Source organism: Eurosta solidaginis, chromosome 1 (assembly GCF_040869045.1).
Source record: "Eurosta solidaginis isolate ZX-2024a chromosome 1, ASM4086904v1, whole genome shotgun sequence".
NCBI classification, from domain to species: domain Eukaryota; kingdom Metazoa; phylum Arthropoda; class Insecta; order Diptera; family Tephritidae; genus Eurosta; species Eurosta solidaginis.
In genome coordinates this window covers 210,727,050-210,741,656 of record NC_090319.1, presented here as the reverse complement: position 1 = coordinate 210,741,656, position 14,607 = coordinate 210,727,050, and the positions used below count along the sequence as shown (strand labels likewise).

The following is a 14,607-nucleotide window of genomic DNA, read 5'->3' as shown; positions in this document are numbered from 1 at the left end:
TTTTTTCAATTAAATAAAAAAAATTCTCGGCCAACTCCGGGATTAGTGGGGATGATTGCAGAATTGAATGAAGTTTTTTATGACAAAAAAAAAGGGCGAAATTCGAAAAATCTCGAAAAACTGAAAAATTACAAGAAAAACTTTAAAAATTTTTTTGTATTTTTTCCGAAAAGTACATTTAAAAACAAATTAAAAAAAAAGATCCCTAACGGTCAATTTCTGAAAAAGTTATAGCATTTTGAAAACAAATACGGTGTTTTTTTAAAAATTCATAACTTTTTTTGAGTTGGATGAAAAAATTTGAAAAACTTCTGAAAAACGTCTTTCGTAAGCTAGAACAAGAAGAATCTGCAGGGCTTAGCAAAAGGTATTGTATGCAAAGTTTATAGCAAATTGTATTACCTTTTAAAAGCTTCCAACCGTTTTGGAGTTGCTCAATCCGTTCTTGAGATATATGTGGTTAAGTGGACCCAATTTTAAATATCTCAAAAACGTTACCATAGAACTAAAAATAACCTTGATTTTCCATAGAAATTTCATAACGGCATCTCTGGTGCAGAAAAGAAATTGGAATTTGAGATGCAGTGTTATCTGGGTGGTCGGCAGGCATCGGTGCAATTTAGAAACGAAACATCAAAACCAAGAAGAATTAAACAAGGGGTGCCGCAGGGTTGTGTCCTATCCCCAATTTTGTTTAACTTCTACGTATCAAAGCTACCTTCGCCACCAGAAGAAGTTACTATCGTTTCCTACACCGATGACTGCACATAACCATGTAAAATGAGTGAAAGGTCGTATGAGGAATTAAATTGAATAAATGAAGCTGTATTGTAAACTAAGAAAATTGCTACTGAATTTGTAAGGAACACGTGTTCGCAAGAAAGAAATCTCAAAGGAAGCACCAAAATTGGAATGAAAAAAAAAATTATTTTTTAATTTTATGTAGTTATGCTGGCTCGAGGTCAGGTTTTTCACAATAAAACGAAAAGTTGTTGTTTTGGATACCAATATATTTCGGTTACTCTACGGTAACCGTCTTCAGGGTTGAAACTAATAACAAACATAAAAACCAATTAACGATTAAATTTAAAAATATAACATACAAAAACAGATCCTACAAAGTACATATATTTTGTTTCACGTCTTCCCTGTGTGGCGTGGAGTTTGATACTGATTACTTGTTCACAGGTGTTTGTAAATATGCGCGCAATCATCTGTATCACTCCTAAAATTAAGTCTAATGTCCGTCGGTGTGTTTATTATATGCAGTGTCTCTAGTGTAAATAGTTTCGTGTATTTTTGTTCTTGTATAAGAATTCTCGCATCGTCAAAGTTTGGTGAGTGGCCGGTAGCGGCACAGTGGGCCATGAGTGCTGTTTTATGGTTTTCGACGGTGTTAAATTTTTTAATATCGGACTTATGTTGTGATAATCTTGTCTTTAAATTTACCTTTGTTGTACTCACACATACAATATTGCACGAATTTTCGACACTGCCTCCGCATTTAATGTCATACACAATATTACTCTTTTCGGTTAGTGGTATTCTCAATTTATTTTATAGAACATATTTTTCAATGTGTTCGTAGGTTTGTGAGCAATTTTTACGTTTTCTTTATCGTAGCAGTCAGATTTTGCTAACCGTTCGGACAACTGTGGTACATAGACTACTGATTTAAAAGTTGATGATTTTCCTGCTTTCTGTTGAATCTTAGCGGAACTTACTCTTCTTAATAGTGTTTTAATCGTACCCATTGGAAAATCATTGGTTTTTAACATTGAAAATATATCTTTTTTGATTTCCTTGTGGTAAATTTTGTCTGAAGTCTGTAACATCCGTCGTATACAGCCCATTGCTGTATTCATAATCATTGACTTGGGGTGTTTGGAATAATAGGTTATAATTCGTCGAGATGATTTTGGCTTCACATACCACTTTAATTTCAATTGATTTCCTCGTCTGTTTATTATAGAATCCAAATAAGGCAATTTTCCCTCACGTTCCACTTCTACTGTAAATTTTATGTTTTTGTCAAATTTGTTCAGGGCGTCCAGTGTATTTCCAAATTCATTTTCGTGGACCCTCGCGAATAAGTCATCGACATACTTCGTTAGTAGTCTTGGTTTGCGCTCCAATGTGCCCATAGTGTTGTCCATTAATTTTTCCATGAGTACGTCGGCTATCACTGGGGAAGTGGGTGATCCCATCGGCATTCCTTTCAGCTGTGTGTATATGGTGTCATTAAACTTGAACTATCTGTTTTCTTGACCGCAAAATTTCACTATATCCATAAATAACTGTTAGGTATCACAGTAAATTCTCTTATTTTCGTCCATTTTTCTAGTATTAAGTCAAGTGCTAATTGTATAGGTATACTCGGAAAGAGTGAAACCACGTCAAAGGAAATCAATTTTTCATCGTCATAAATGTAGCTGTTGTTTATTCTTTCTTTGAAATCTGACGTGCTTCTTATGTTGTATTTTGAAATCGATGTTACGTCTCTTAAAATGTCTGCGATATATTTGCATAATCCGTACGCAGGTGATACAACCACTGAACAAATCGGTCTCAGCGGTGTTCCTTCCTTATGTATATTCGGTAGACCATAGATCTTTGGTGGAAGTGCCGTGTTTGAGGTCAGTTTGCTTCTCTCCGCTCTTGTGATAATTTCCATTTTGAAAAGTTTTTCCACTAAACAGTTATTTCTGTTCTGTAATCGCGATGTCGGATCTTGTCTTTGGACTCTGTAAGTCGTCAAGTCATTTAAAATAATTAGCATTTTGTTATTATATTCCTCTAGTTCCATTGCAACCGTTTTGTTTCCTTTATCAGATGTCAAGATTCGAATATTTTTATTGTTATTGAGAAATTGTCTGGTTTGTGCCACTGTATCTGTGATTTCTCTATCTATTGCATTTTGTTTGTTGGTTGCTGAGTGGGTTTTCACAAGTAACGATAACTTTATGCAGGCTTCTACTTTCTATTCTTTGACCTTAAAAGTTTGTATTAAGTCCTCTCCATCCGCTATGTATTGAAAGAGAGGGAAACTCTTGTTTTCTACTGGTATTCCGAACTTCGTTCCCTTCGCCAACAATGCCTTAACCTCTTTAGGAAATTCACACTCAGTAGTATTAATACACCAACCCTCTTGTTCTTTGTTGTTGGTAAATATCATATTTCTCGTTGATCGGAATTTCTCGTGTTTTTTCTCTTGCCTTGTCCGCAGCTTCGTTGTTAGTTTGTTCGCAACTTTAGTTTCTTTTTGCATAAATTTATTAAAATCAAATTCACCCAATTGTTCCTTAAGATTTGTTCTTGCTTCTTCCATTCGTTCAGTTAGTCGTCCCAAAATGTTGTGTTTGTGTTTAATGAATAAGCTTAATATTTTTGTAAGGTAATAATGTGTGTGTCTTTCTAAACATCTATCTATGGCTATGTGTTTGTCGCAGTCAGATACAAATAATTTCTTACACTGAGTTACATTTTTTATAAAATTTGGAATGTTTCTTGATTTTCTACATTTTAATAGGAACTTAATACTAGATTTTAACTTTACCAATTTTTTTGATGTTGATTGAAATTTGTTGATTACTTGTTTAGATGTTTCATATTTGTTTTTAATTTTTGCATATTCCATGGTTGTTGGTATATGTCTACGGCGTGCCTTCCGTTTCTTTACTTGAGATTTTTAGCGACCTTTAAATTTCTAATTTTATGTAGTTATGATGGCTCGAGGTCAGGTTTTTCACAATAAAACGAAAAGTTGTTTTTTTGGATACCAATATATTTCGGTTACTCTACGGTAACCGTCTTCAGGGTTGAAACTAATAACAAACATAAAAACCAATTTACAATTAAATTCAAACATATAACACACAAAAACAGATGCTACAAAGTACATACATTTTATTTCACGTCTTCCCTGTATGGCGTGGAGTTCGATACTGATTACTTGTTAACAGGTGTTTGTAAATATGCGCGCAATCATCTGTATCACTCTCAAAATTAAGTCTAATGTTCGTCGGTGTGTTTATTATATGCAGTGTCTCTAGTGTAAATCGTTTCTTGTATTTTTGTTCTTGTATAAGAATTCTCGCGTCGTCAGAGTTTGGTGAGTGGCCGGTAGCGGCACAGTGGGCCATGAGTGCTGTTTTATGGTTTTCGACAGTGTTACATTTCTTAATATCGGACTTATGTTGTGATAATCTTGTCTTTAATTTTACCTTTGTTGTACCCACATATACACTATTGCACGAATTTTCGACACTGCCTCCGCATTTAATTTCATACACAATATTACTCTTTTCGGTTAGTGGTATTCTCAATTTATTTTATAGAACATATTTTTCAATGTGTTCGTAGGTTTGTGAGCAATTTTTACGTTTTCTTTATCGTAGCAGTCAGATTTTGCTAACCGTTCGAAAAACTGTGGTACATAGACTACTGATTTAAAAGTTGATGATTTTCCTGCTTTCTGTTGAATTTTGGCGGAACTTACTCTTCTTAATAGTGTTTTAATCGTACTCGTTGGAAAATCATTGGTTTTTAACATTGAAAATATATCTTTTTTGATTACCTTGTGGTAAATTTTGTCTGAAGTCTGTAATATCCGTCGTAAACAGCCCATTGCTGTATTCATAATCATTGACTTGGGGTGTTTGGAATAATAGTTTATAATTCGTCGAGATGATGTTGGCTTCACATACCACTTTAATTTCAATTGATTTCCTCGTCTGTTTATTATAGAATCCAAATAAGGCAATTTTCCTTCACGTTCCACTTCACTGTAAATTTTATGTTTTTGTCAAATTTGTTCAGGGCGTCCAGTGTATTTTCAACTTCATTTTCGTGGACTATCGCGAATAAGTCATCGACATACTTCGTTAGTAGTCATGGTTTGCGCTCCAATTTGTCCATAGTGTTGTCCAATAATTTTTCCATGAGTATGTCGGCTATCACTGGGGAAGTGGGTGATCCCATCGGCATTCCTTTCAGCTGTGTGTATATGGTGTCATTAAACTTGAAATTTTTTTTTTCTTGAACGCAAAATTTCACCATATCCATAAATAACTGTTTAGGTATCACAGTAAGTTCTCTTATTTTCGTCCATTTTTCTAGTATTAAGTCAAGTGCTAATTGTACAGGTATACTCGGAAAGAGTGAAACCACGTCAAAGGAAATCAATTTTTCATCGTCGTATATGGCATTGTTGGCGAAGGGACCGAAGTTCGGACTACCTGTAGAAAACAAGAGTTTCCCTCTCTTTCAATACATAGCGGATGGAGAGGACTTAATACAAACTTTTAAGGCCAAAGAACAGAAAGAAAGAGCCCGCATAAAGTTTCCGTTACTTGTGAAAACCCACTCAGCAACCAACAAACAAAGTGCAATAGATAGAACAATCACAGATACAGTGGCACAAACCAGACAATTTCTCAATAACAATAAAAATATTAAAATATTGACGTCTGATAAAGGAAACAAAACGGTTGTAATGGAACTAGAGGAATATAATAACAAAATGCTAAGTATTTTAAATGACTTGACGACTTACAGAGTCCAAGACAAGATCCGACATCGCGATTACAGAACAGAAATAACTGTTTAGTGGAAAAACTTTTCAAAATGGAAATTATCATAAGAGCGGAGAGAAGCAAACTAACCTCAAACACGGCACTACCACCAAGGATTTATGGTCTACCGAAGATAAATAAAGAAGGATCACCGCTGAGACCGATTTGTTCAGTGGTTGGATCACCTGCGTACGGATTATGCAAATATATCGCAGACATTTTAAGAAACGTAACATCGACTTCAAAGTACAACATAAGGAACACGTCAGATTTTAAAGAAAGAATAAACAACAGCTACATTTACGACGATGAAAAATTGATTTCCTTTGAGGTGGTTTCACTCTTTCCGAGTATACCTATACAATTAGCTCTTGACTTAATACTAGAAAATGGACGAAAATAAGAGAATTTACTGTGATATCTAAACAGTTATTTATGGATATAGTGAAACTTTGCCTTCAAGAAAACAGATATTTCAAGTTTAATGACACCATATACACACAGCTGAAAGGACTGCCGATGGGATCACCCACTTCCCCAGTGATTGCCGCCATACTCATGGAAAAATTATTGGACAACACTATGGACAAATTGGAGCGCAAACTAAGACTACTAACGAAGTATGTCGATGACTTATTCGCGATAGTCCACGAAAATGAAGTTGAAAATACACTGGATGCCCTGAACAAATTTGACAAAAACATAAAATTTACAGTAGAAGTGGAACGTGAAGGAAAATTGCCTTATTTGGATTCTATAATAAACAGACGAGGAAATCAATTGAAATTAAAGTAGTATGTGAAGCCAACATCAACTCGACGAATTATAAACTATTATTCCAAACACCCCAAGTCAATGATTATGAATACAGCAATGGGCTGCATACGACGGATATTACAGACTTCAGACAAAATTTACCACAAGGTAATCAAAAAAGATATATTTTCAATGTTAAAAACCAATGATTTCCCAACGAGTACGATTAAAACACTATTAAGAAGAGTAAGTTCCGCCAAGATTCAACAGAAAGCAGGAAAATCATCAACTTTTAAATCAGTAGTCTATGTACCACAGTTGTCCGAACGGTTTGCAAAATATGACTGCTACGATAAAGAATATGTAAAAATTGCTCACAAACCTACGAACACATTGAAAAATATGTTCAATAAAACAAAATCGAGAATATCACTAACCGAAAAGAGTAATATTGTATATGAAATTAAATGCGGAGGCAGTGTCGAAAATTCGTGCAATAGTGTATATGTGGGTACAACAAAGCTAAAATTAAAGCCAAAATTATCACAAGTCCAGTATTAAAAAATGTAACACTGTCGAAAACCATAAAACAGCACTCATGGCCCAATGTGCCGCTACCGGCCACTCACCAAACTTTGACGATGCGAGAATTCTTATACAAGAACAAAAATACACGAAACGATGTACACTAGAGACACTGCATATAATAAACATACCGACGAACATTAGACTTAATTTTAAGAGTGATACAGATGATTGCGCCCACATTTACAAACACCTGTTAACAAGTAATCAGTATCAAACAGCACGCCACACAGGAAAGACGTGAAATAAAATGTATGTACTTTGTAGGATCTGTTTTTGTATGTTATATGTTTGAATTTAATTGTAAATTGGTTTTTATGTTTGTTATTAGTTTCAACCCTGAAGACGGTTACCGTAGAGTAACCGAAATATATTAGTATCCAAAAAAACAACTTTTCGTTTTATTGTGAAAAACCTGACCTCGAGCCAGCATAACTACATAAAATTAAAAAATAAAATTTTTTTTATTCCAATTTTGCTGCTTCCTTTGAGATTTTTTCTCGCGAACACGGGTTCCTTACGAATTCAGTAGCAATTTTCTTAGTTTACAATACAGCTTCATTTATTCAATTTAATTCCTCATACAGCCTTTCACTCATTTTACATGGTTATGTGCAGTCATCGGTGTAGGAAACGATAGTAACTTCTTCTGGAGGCGAAGGTAGCTTTGATACGTAGAAGTTAAACAAAATTGGGGATAGGACACAACCCTGCGGCACCCCTTGTTTAATTCTTCTTGGTTTTGATGTTTCGTTTCTAAATTGCACCGATGCCTGCCGACCACCCAGATAACACTGGATCACAAATTCCAATTTATTTTCTGCACCAGAGACGCCGTTATGAAATTCCTATGTAAAATCACCCCCTAATTCCGAAAATCAATTATTTTTAATTCTATGGTAAAGTTTTTGAGATATTTAAAATTGGGTCCACTTAACCATATATATCTCAAGAACGGATTGAGCAATTCCAAAACGCTTGGAAGCTTTTAAAAAGTAATACAATTTGATATAAACTTTGCATACAATATTTTTTGCTAGACCCTGCAGATTCAAAGATAACGAATAATCATTACGGATTTTTTCAATTTTTTTTGTAAAAATATAAAAAATTTTGACTTTTTTCTCTCCAAGCTCTGTTTTATTACAAAAAGAAGTAGGCTTTCAATTTTTTTGTAAAAATATAAAAATTTTTACTTTGCGAGGAAGGATCTCGACAACGTTTTTTTTTTTTACAGATTTTTTTCGTCTCAAAGCTCTGTTTTATTACAAAAAAAAATAGGCTTTCATTCAACAAACTCGATGGACTAATACAAAAGTTATAAGCATTCAAGTAAATATATCTATTTAATACTTAATTACCTTACTGGTACATATGTGTTAGTATTCGTATATCAGTTAGTTGGCAGTTAGATTTTTGAAGGGTTATTAGATACAATAAAAAGATGATAAAAAAATGTTAAGGACTACCTTTATATAAATGGACCAAAAAATAGAAGGCAATTTTTCCTTTATTACAGACATAGTCTTGTTGAATTTTGACTAAAAAACTTTACCAATAGCTCCTGTAAAAGATTTTTGGGATTTAAAACTATAAAGGTGGAGCGAAATCTTTCAATTTAATTCAAACCATGTACTTGGGATTAACTAATTGATTATTTAAAATTTAAACACGCGCTCTACCTTTATAATTTTAAATCCCAAAATTCTTTTACAAAAGCTACTGTTAAAGTTTTTAGACAAAATTCAACAAGACTATGTCTGTATTAAAGCAAAAAATGCCTTCTAATTTTTGGTCCATTTATATAAAGGTAGTCTTTAAAATGCCTACAAAAAGGCAATTGCAATTTTGATTAGTAGTTTTAGTAATTCCTAAGTGAAAATTCTTGTCTTTATTTATTTGTTCAAAATAGCAAGATTTAAGGGAATTAGTGGAGTTTTCGCTGACAAAACTGGCGAAAACAAGAGAGTTCCACCTCGCATCATAACAAGAGAATTCCACCTCGTTTGTCAGCTACTTAATTTCCACAGCTGAAAATCGTGGTGAAATTCGTATACGCCTGAGTCTAAAAGAATCGTGGTGAAAGTCGCGTACGCCTAAAAGTATGCAAGGACGTGCATTGAGTTGGGCCTTCAACGAGGTGGAATTCTACAACGTCTGCAAAATTCAGGAGGCTAGCCATGAAGGTATGGCCTAATCTTCTAAATAGTTCGACTTGTGCGTTACGTAGCTCAAATTTTTTTATCAAACATTGCACTGTCACCGAGGTTTAAATTATATTTCAGGTTTCAAGTGTCTAGATATCCAGAAAGTTAGTTAAATATCGTTTGAAAGATTCCAAATTTAAAACTAGTTTTCTCAATGTCTCGATCCATGCGCCACCTAGCGGAATTTTTTTGATAAAATTTGCACTGTTATCGGGTTCTGACTTACGGCTCAAATTTCATGTCTCTAGCTCATCGGGAAGTTACTCGAAAATCGATCGCAAGATTCCCCCCGTTTTTAAAGGATTTGCAGTTATCTTGACTAGCGCGCCACCTAGCAGAACTTTGTTTTCTATAAGTTATATTGTCACCAGGCCTCTAACTAAGTGCCAAGTTTCAAGTCTCTAGGTAACAGGGAAGTTAGTTAAAAATGGATTGAAAGATTCCCAAATTAAAATTTGTTTTCTTACTATCTCGACCCGCGTGCCACCTTGCGAATTTTTTTGTTGATCAAATGTTGCATTGCCACCGGGTTCTGACCCACGGCCCAAGTTTCAAGTCTCTGCTCACCGGCAAGTTACTCAAAAATCGATCGCAAGACTCCCCCTCGTTTTTCAGGGATTTATAGTTATCTCAATTAGCACGCCACCTACCGGAACTTTGTTTTCTATAAATTGTATTGTCACTGGGTCTTGAACTGTGTGCTAAGTTACAAGTCTCTAGGTAACCGGGAAGTTAGTTACAAATGGACTGAAACATTCCCAAATTAAAATTAATTTTCCTAATATCTCGATCAATGCGCCTCCTACTGGATGCTTTTTTCACTTGCATTGTATTGTCTCCCAAATCTGAACTATGCTCTAAGTATCAAGTGTCCACCTAGCGGATTTTTTTGGATCAAATATTGCATTGTCACCGGGTTCTGACTCACGGCCCAAGTTTCATGTCTCTAGCTTACCGGGAAGTTACTTAAAAATCGATCGCAAGATTCTCTGCGTTTTTTCAGGGATTTTCGTTTATCTCGATTCGTCTACCACCTGGCGGCGTTTTGTTTTGTAGTGCCATCGACTTGCAAACTATGTGCTAAGTTTCAAGTCTCTGGATTACCTAGAAGTTAGTTAAAAGTCGATCGCAAATTTTCCATTTTGAAATTAATTTTCTGTATATCTCGATCCGTGCGCCTCCTACCGGATGCATTGTAGTGTCTCCCAGATCTGAACTATGCTCTAAGTATCAAGTGTCTAGCTCAACGGGAAGTTACCGAAAAAGACTTTTCCGTGGGTCAAAAATTCATATGGAAATGAGGGGACGAACATGAAAGGGACTTAAATCCGTATTATCCCAAGCAGTAAATGTTGTTAAAAATTCTTTATCCCTTTGCATTAACCATCCCAGCAGATTCTTAAGGAACGCACCTTAAAATGGGCGCTGGGTTTTGACACGCAAATAAAGAACACAATTAATTTATGATAATTCTTTTATTAACGCCCAAACAAAGAAAAACTCAGAAAACAATCCATCTCGTTAAAAAAGTAATAAGTTAAATTGATAAGTTAACTGAACATATACACCAGTTGAAGTTATTTTATTGTATGAAAAGATTGGGAGCAGTGTCTAGTATGCAGCCCAACCCCACATTTACTGCACTTAAATTTCGTGATTTCGTGGCAATGGCGGCATCGAACATGAGTTGTATTTTCTACGATATAATGTGCGTTTCCATCCAGTCTTGTAGAATCAGGAACTTTCGACAATACCATCTTTTCAGCCTTATTCCGATTATGTATTTTCCGACATTTTGATCGAGTCTATCTACTCCACCCATAAACTTGCAGTACATTTGGTAGTAATGCGGCTGATTAACATCTACACGTTTATTATTGACCCATCTCTATACCTTGCGGACTGGACGAACCTCGCTTTCGTTGAGGTGACGGTTACGATATTGTTGTCGTTGTAACATATTAAAGTTATGTTGGAATTTATATTGTTTACTTGATAGTGGGAGCCCAGTTTTTTTTTTTTTATACTTTTTGCATCTTTGATTGGAGCTCTAAAAGTTCCAGTAACATCGTGGCCAATTTTTCTGACTTCATCGATATGGTTCTCCAAAAATGAGATAACCCAATCTTGTGCAGGTTGACCATATTTCATACCCAAAACGAATTGGCTTGCCGTGAATGTGCTGCTTGGTTCCAAGTTTTCGAAAATAAGGTATCATCGATTCATCTATAGATAAATGTTTGTCTCCGGGAAAATATAAAGACCTTGGCCATCTTCCGTTCATCATATACCATAAAGGCCTTACTTTCCCAAATTTTTCATCAGGAGAAATATGGCCATCGTAGTAGTTCTTCGAACCCACTACGAGACATGCTCGAGGCCACACCTGGATGATGAGTATCTATACTTTGGTTTCAGTATAATCTGTATCAGGAAGCACTATTAAAATCAGATAGGAGTAAATACCGATAAAATTCTTATCTGCTTCAGTTGTAACTCTGAAGGTTTTGCAATTGCTTTCCTTTCTGTACTAGAACGTAAAAGTTCGTAAACCTTATCGTCAAAAAACATACCGAAAAACTCTAATGGATTACTTTTATCGAACACAAATTCGGGTGGAACTGATTCTTTTTCTTGCCTTTATATGATATTTCACGCACTCTTCTATGGCCAGCGCACCTTAAATGGGGCACTGAATAAAAAGTATCAAAGCCATCGTAAGAAGACGAAATGTCATTTTCTTCAAGTTGCTAAATATATGATCAGTTCATGAAGAAAACAAAATAATAACTCCAATAATTATAGCTTAAAGTCTAGGCCAATTTTTACTTAGGTCATTTCGGGCAAAATTCAATAATTCCACAAACTTCTCACAAAAAAATACGCATGCGGGGCCTTCTTAAATTACAAACTGATTATACGGCACCACGAATATTTTATTATATATTTTAAAATCTAAGCCTAATTGGTCAACCGTGAGTAGGGCATTGCGAAGTATAAACGCACCCTATATGGGGCGATAGGATAAAGGTAAAAAAGGTATATACTCTAAATTTGTTATACAAACAATACACATTTCAGAGCATTCATGTGTTTTAAATTGCATGTGGACATCCTCTTGCATGCTACCTCAATACATTTTTTACAGGTGATTTTGCAAACGGTACTTTGCGGAATTTGGTAATTCCAATATATAAAATATTTTAAATATTATTTCGGTTTTTGCATATAAGTATAATTGCCAAATCGGGACACCCTATCAATTTAGTGCGTTTTAACTTATATTACATAAACTTTTTTTTTCATTCCAATTTTGCTGCTTCCTTTGAGATTTCTTTCTTGCGAACACGTGTTCCTTACAAATTCAGTAGCAATTTTCTTAGTTTACAATACAGCTTCATTTATTCAATTTAATTCCTCATACTGCCTTTCACTCATTTTACATGGTTATGTCAATAAAATAAATTTTGAATATTCAGAGTTTATGTAAGTTTTTTTGCAATCGGTATCCGCCCTGGAAGTCATTAGACCATCAATTAATAAAATGTCTCCTTTATATTCTTCCAAATTAATCAAACATTTTATGACTGAAATTAATTATTCTTTTTATTAAACCACATAAAATTTAATAAGGGTTTAATGATCCTCGGATTTGAAATTTTCTTTTTCTATTTTGACTTTGGGTTTGATTTTTTTATAAACTTTTACGATAATTGGCTTGTACTAAAATAAATTACGTCTACTTTACTACGCTACTTTAACTATATACGTGCGCTACTACAATAATTTTTTTAAATTCTTTAAATAACTTGTGTTTGAGTTTAAAAGGCTATGTCAGATTTCGAAACTGAACTTAAAATATAACGAAGCGAATTTTACAAAAACGACCATTGTCGACGAATGCAAATAAATTAATAGAGTATAGGCTCTCACTCATTAAATCATACTAGTATCGCCTGTGGTCGAAATTCGACCAATTTGTATTTTTTTCAACTCAGTCTATGCATCCTGTGTTGGGGATAGTGCAATAATGCGTTAATAGTTAAGTAGTGAGTGAAATATATCAAAATGGTCTAATTGACTTAAATTTTTTTTAAGACGTTGTAATTTTTATAGTATTTCCTTAAATTTTCTACAAAATTTTCAAATGTAGTTATAACGTTTTGATATGGAGCTCCTTAAACAAAAATATAAAAAATATGTAAAATCAAAAGAAATTGACAGAATTATGGTGAAATTACTTGGGATTAAATTGAAAAATAGCTTTTTCCACACCTCCCGGAGGTCCCCGTTGGGGCGCTACAGAAGTTAGTTTTGTGTGCTCGGTTCCCCAGTAGGCCTATATCACCCATATACATATATCGCCCATTTACTTCACGAACTCTTAGTTAAAAACGAAGAAATGTGCTAAAGGAATTTAGCCTATTTCACGCCACCCGTTAGGTATGCAATTGGCGCTTTACCGAGTTTAATTTTGTATAAATACATATGTAGTATGTACATAGGTGTGACACAAAACGAAAATTTCGAATAGAATAGAGGATATCTTCATAAAAAATAAAAATATAAAAAATTATGTAATGAGAAGGAAGGCAGAGTTTACTAAAAAAATTTAAATGAAAGAAAAATAATAAATAAAGTACTTAAAGTGCGAAAAAATTAATGGTGTTTTCTTTTCCACACGAGAATGCCGCCTCCACGCCAACCGTTCAAAAAGTTGTGTTCTGTTGTAAAATCAGCTTAGCCTCAATAGAGGGCATCATTATCTTTTCTCAACAACCTACCCCTAAAAATGGCCAAAAATGCAACATTACTTGCCCTCGCTGCCATTGACGGTGCAGAAAACAGCCCTGTCAATTAGCTGATGAATCACACGAAGCTGAAGCGAATACTATATATGTCGCATCATGCCTCACTCACAAAAGCAATTTGCGATCACAGTTGACAGCGAACAACCACACGAACTGCATTTTTGTTTAAAAATGGTTACAATTTTTGTCCTTTTCAAGTCATGCATGGTGGCACTGAACATCTTAAGTGGCTATAACAGCTCCGACACATAAGCAGTTGTTCATATAGATGAGTTTAACACATGCTTATGAATTATGAGTCGATTGCATGTATTTTTATAGAGAATGGTAGAATGAGCGACACTAGTGCCATCTGATATTGAAAAGTAGCCAACTCCCCAATTTTGTTCCAAGCAAATAATAAGAAGAAGAATTTGACATTTGTTTTGGCTAAGGGTGTTGGCACACTTTGCAAGTGAAATTATTTTTCCCACTGGTTGGTAAATTTTCTAACATTTTTCACAATTAAAAACTGCAATATAACAATCGAATACGACACAAAATATGTTAGCAAATATTTTTGTTGTATAGGGAGAATGTTTACAACAGAGCTTCGCGAAATTTTGTATGCGAATGGGCAAGGCGTAATAAACTTCAATTGCCAAGTCTGAAGTTCCTTCATATTTACAAACACAA

At 34.5% G+C, this 14,607-nt stretch overlaps 1 pseudogene; it reads right to left on the bottom strand.

Moving 5' to 3' along the window:
• Positions 1-2,980: 2,980 nt before the first annotated feature.
• LOC137239679 (piggyBac transposable element-derived protein 3-like) lies at positions 2,981-14,091 on the bottom strand (annotated as a pseudogene).
• Positions 14,092-14,607: the final 516 nt, after the last annotated feature.